This window comes from Limanda limanda, chromosome 6 (genome assembly GCF_963576545.1).
Source record: "Limanda limanda chromosome 6, fLimLim1.1, whole genome shotgun sequence".
NCBI classification, from domain to species: domain Eukaryota; kingdom Metazoa; phylum Chordata; class Actinopteri; order Pleuronectiformes; family Pleuronectidae; genus Limanda; species Limanda limanda.
The window spans coordinates 14,802,745-14,808,378 of NC_083641.1; the positions used below are offsets into that span (position 1 = coordinate 14,802,745).

General features: G+C 39.6%; 1 non-coding gene across 1 annotated transcript; it reads left to right on the top strand.

The window, feature by feature from the left end:
* Positions 1 to 4,595: 4,595 nt before the first annotated feature.
* trnas-cga (transfer RNA serine (anticodon CGA)) lies at positions 4,596 to 4,677 on the top strand. The gene has a single exon. It is a non-coding gene; the product is annotated as a tRNA-Ser (tRNA).
* Positions 4,678 to 5,634: the final 957 nt, after the last annotated feature.

Consider the following 5,634-nt stretch of genomic DNA (forward strand, 5'->3'; position numbering starts at 1 on the left):
GCTCACTTTTCAATCTCAATATCTGAAAAGATATCTCTGTAGATCTCTGTAATACACAAAAAACCTCCACAAATCCTTTTTCATCTGCCACTGATTTTGTTCCTTTAGGTATCCCCCAAGGGCACAGTGTTTGGTCGTCTCCCTTTCCATTCTCCTCAGTGGTATCATTCCATTTTTTCTAATGGTATTCTGAGGATCTCCAGGTGTGCATGGTCACAGATCCCCTCTTCATTAAAGTCACAACTTAAAGCTTTATTTCCTATTGTAAAGACTGACAAGGTTGTGATACTCATCTCCCATACCCTTGCAATATAATTTGTGAAAAACACCTAAACATACCATCAAATAGTTAAGGAAAAACACTTTTCCATCTAGGAAGCATAGAGTAGAATAAAGCAGATTTAATAATAATAAACATGCTATTATATGCAAGAAAATTTGCTCTACAAATTAGTATGTATGTTTCCTCTGTTTTGGCTGCTCAAGAATGTATTTCAGCCAGTGTTCTGACTCATACCGTAAGTGAGATACAAGATGACAACCACTATCTGTATCAAACAAGCACCTTCCAGTTACGTTGGCTGTTTGTATCCGTGTGTGTGTAGCTCTTGAAATAAACTGAACCGACTGACTGAACAAAGCCTTTTTGGGACCAAGGCAACATGACTAATCAGTCCTCCTGAGTGTAATCTCCCTGAGAGCTCAAGTCTGCATGAAGTTGAACTGAATCAACATGGTGGCTTGGCCATGGTCTCTTGTGTCAGAACAAAGCACCAGGAGCCCCCCCACGAACAGACGTAGACACAAACACATTTTTATCTTTCCATTTCATAATTGATTTATTCCTGTAATCAGCCTTTTCTTCAAAAAAACCCCATCATTTCTCTTTTCAGGGAGACAGCTTATATTGTGTCATCATCAGCATTCTTGCATTAAAAATATTATCGTTTCCTTTTTTTGCTTTGCCACCCTGGTTAATCTTAATCAACAAGGTTTATGTCCCGAGGTGACTCTATCTCTAAGTGATGACATTAATCACATTACTGACAGGTATAATGACACATAAACAGTATATACACATAATAAGTCAAATGATGTATGTCTGGTGATCTCATTCAGCGCAGAGGACCTTGTTTATTTATCACAACTTGGTAATAAGCACTCTATGTAGATTATACCATTCATCACTGACAGCACAGCAACACTGATACTGCTATTGTGTGCGTCTGCATGCATTCCAGCTTTGAGGATGTGTTTGGTTTATCAGATTTATCAAAGCCATCTCTTAAAAGGCCATGGCGATACAGCTTTGTGGCTTTTAGTGTACAAACGTGTCAAAACCTAGAAATCAGGATTTTTGTGATTCCTCCTCTCCATGACAAGCTGATGAGAGCTTTACTCTCCTGTGCCTCAACTCAAGTGTCTCACATAATTTGTGCTTTGTGTTTGTAGCATCCATTTGGACCCTGTGGATGAGCACTCCAGCTGATTCTCTGTGGGTGCCAGCCTCTGTCCCGTCACTGCCCTGGCTTTTTTCGGAGATTGATCGGTATCAGCCGGCTGTCTGACAGCTCCAGAATTAAATCTCATTCAGCAGACCTGACAATTTGAGGCTGAATGGAAATGTGTGAGACAGACGGAGATGAAGAGTCAGATTTCGAGTGTGCAGGGCGGATGGCGCGGTGGAGAATGTGGAACAACTTACTACCACAGTCAATGTGGAACAATAACACAGCATTAAAGGTTAAACTGGAAGAGCTTTTGTATCTGTTTTGTACAAGATTGAGAAACAGTTCTAAATAGAATAAGTGCTAGACATTATTCACAATGTAAAAACAATACAATTAAAACAGACAAGATTAAGGGTTAAAACATAAACAGATATTAAGCCAGCCAGCAAGGTGATGGCAGGTAATACCAATAAAGGCTGAGATGTAATGAGGGTTGGGGAGACTATCATCAAGATAAGCTGGAGTCATGAGAATCTGTGCATGGGGGTGCACAGCAGAGGGTTTTAATGAGAGGTGAGAGGCTGCGCTACTCCGAGCAGAGTTTAGTAGGTCACACACTTTGAATGGACTCTGCTGCGTATATAGCTGTCATTTCTTTCCTGCAACAGGTTTGGATTATAATAACAATATTCTGTTGCTGGCTTTTGGTGGAAATAGAGAGGAGGAGTTACAATAGTGAAAACAGGATGAAAGGAGTAGAAGTATGATAATTTATGTAGAAAAAAAAAGATCAACTCTGTTCATTTTGAAGAGATGTAATGAGATAAGTGAATATGTGATGATGGGAATCAATTAAGAACATCTGGCTCTAAATTTCAAACATATAAAAATGGCCATGTTTGGCCCTTTTTAAGTACCTCTGGGATTTTTGACAACTTTTTAGGATGGGGCATATACTTGTGTATAGCAGAGGAAGATACAAAATCTGTCAAATAAACAAAATAATATTTTAATTTAATTTAAAATTAACTTTGATTGATCAGCTGGCCCCCTTCATTGTTATTGGTCAAGTGCTTACAGTGTGTGTTGGACATGTCCCTCAGAGGAAAATGTATCTAGAAAAAAAATACTTTTTTGCTACTAGTTGGAATCACATTTCCAACTGTCTCCGCCACAATTTACTCATTAAATGCAGTAAATTGAGTAAACATTTAATATGTGATTATGAAAAGGTGGATATTGACTGTTGTGTATCTAAATCCTGGGCAGGATGTAATGGAGAAGATCATAGGCTGACTAGAAGGAAGATTTACGTCTCCATCATACCAAAATCTAGCACATGGGCAGGGAACCTTTTTCCTGTCAAGGGTCATTTAATATTTCATAACATCCTTTGAGGGCAATAATAAATTATTAAAGATATATCACACTTACCTCTCTAATGTGATGGCTGGAAGTGCTTCTCTTCGGTGAGGCAGCTGATGCCAGATGGTAGTGATGCTGCTGCTGTGGGTTGTTTGTAAGAGCCGGATTTGAGAGAACTGCTCATCACTGAAGGTAGAGTCATGCAAACGTCAACGTATGTCTCCTAATAATGGGAAAATCCTTGAGACTTATATACAGTTGATAGAACAGAAAGAGATTATATTACCTAGCATTGAGCTTGTTGTTGCTTTTTAGCTCAATGATTTTATGCTGTAGGTTTTTTAGAACATCTGCTGGTTCAACATGAAATAATGTAGGAAATAAAATTGGGTTCAAAACCATGAGACCATAACTAGGAAAAAAGGTCTCAGATTTTTGCCCCCACCCATATATCATTACAAAATTAACTCTGGATCGGAGATAACCGAACAAGGACAAGGTGAAAAAATAAAGTTACAGAGGCTTAAGTCATTCGAACAACTTGTTAACTTGAATATGATTTCAGCTTTGGGCTATTTTGAAAGTACACTGTCGCCTACAATGTGTTATGTGGGTCAGTTGACCTCAAGCATGAAACATCAGGAAATATCAGTGTTGTTCATTTCTCTGTGAGTTGTTTTTATTTATAATAGCAAAGTCGGTGACTGTAGCGTACCCATTTCATGTAGAATACATGTTATTGTTTCCCTGTAGTATTTTCCCATCCAAACATAAATGCCACCAATAGTTTGGTACCACTGGATGAGCTCTGAAAGGCCTCTGTGTGTTGTGTTTAGGGCTGCAAAATTCCAGGAATATTCAAGTTGGAAACTTTCCATGGGAATTAACAGGAATTAACAGGAATTAACGGGAATTAATGGGAATATACAGGAATTAACGGGAATTAACGGGAATAAACTGGAAATGTTGTGGGTAATTTATACTAACTGTATTTACCTTGTCATATACAGACATAAATGTAAACATTTTGTTGTGTGATAGGCTGATTTGAGCCCTGTGGAAACTTTGGGCACTTGACTATATGCTTCTGCATCGTTGTGTCATTCTTAACATAGGTCTTTGCACAGTATTTGCAAATGTACACAGCCTTTTCTTCTACATTGGATGGAGTGAAATGTCTCCACACATGAGATAGTGCACGTGGCATTGTTCTGTAGAATAAGATGAGAAAAAAGTTTGTAAAAAAACACTAATGCAATGCTAGAGATATAAATAGTTAGCCAAACAATTGGAATAGTCTGTAAAAATATTTTACAATTGATGGATAAATTAATGGAAATAGGCTAGATGAACAGATGAACAATCCACAATCAGCATGCTAATATATTTTCTCCAGTAATATCATTGAAACTTACCTGGCTAGTCCTGCACACTACGTCTCACACTAGGCCTCCATAGCCCTGCTGTAATAGAGTTTTGAATGATGTTTTTATTGCTCAGCGTTTAATTTGCGTATTTATTTATTTTTTCTAAATTCTCAAAATTCTCGATCTAAACTTCCCATGGAAAGTTTCCGGAAATTTACCGGAAACTTTCCGCCCCTTTGCAACCCTAGTTGTGTGAGGGGCTGGACTTTAACACAGGACCTTTAGGACAAATAGATTCAAAAGGTTTAATACAAAGGTTAAAATAAGAGTCCAGACATGAACGCGTGCCAGAGGTCCTAAGACAGGTATAAAACTAAATAGATCATATTTCAAGGGACAGAATGTGTAAGCTGTCACGGTTGCCGAGAGGTTAAGGCGTTGGACTCGAAAACCAATGGGGTTTCCCCGCACAGGTTCGAACCCTGTTCGTGACATCACAGTGGGAGGTCCCTGGTTGGAGGCCACGCACATACGTGGTCCGGATGATGGACCAGACTTGGATCTGTTCAAGTCCAAGTGGGAAGATGCACTCAACCAATGCCTGTGTGATGTGTTTACACAGATGGGTTAAAAGCCAAGGGTTATTTATACCAACGTTGGATATGTATATGGAAACAGACGTAGCCTTCTGTCTGTACTCTGCGTTCATTTTTTCTGCATTGGTGAACATCTCAAAAGTCACAGATATGGACTTGACAGACAAAATGGAGAAGTACCACCGAAAAGTATGGGCGGCAGCGTAGGCAGTACTTCAAGTACAAGCAAGAAATATCAACAATGGCAGATCTTTTTGATGAAAGATTTTGCGATTTGGTAAGTAAATAAATCTATAAAACATCACAGGAGGTCAACAGTTAACAATACGGCCACTTCTGCCACTTTATTGAAAGTTACAGTGTCACAACCTCCTCCTCCGTCGCTGTTTTTGTTGTTGTCGGAAACCTTTGACTGTCCTGCCCTCTTGTGGATGTATTGCTTGCTTGAGGGAGATCAATTAACAGGAAGCCACGTCTAGCCCGGAGCACACAAAGTCAGGCACAGGCACTAAATGGGGACAAGAACACGCAGCTGGGAAACACATAAAAAAAAAATGCCCAAAACAACAGACTCTGTATTCCTCACACTGTGTAAAGTACCAGATGGGAGCTTAGTGGCTGTCGGTGTCCATGCTGGCTTTGCTCTTTAGCTAATTCATTTACTGCAGCCAAACAACATCCTTCCAGAAAGACCCCTCTCTGAGAATACATTTAATAACCCTTCAGCAAGTCTCAGGCTGTGGGACTGTAAGGCCCAGACTGTCTGTGTTTCCGTGTGTGTTTGTGTGTGTGTGTGTGCCAGTGATTCCCTCTGCATCAGCTCGGGTCCCTTTTGATTTCTCCATTAGCCATGTC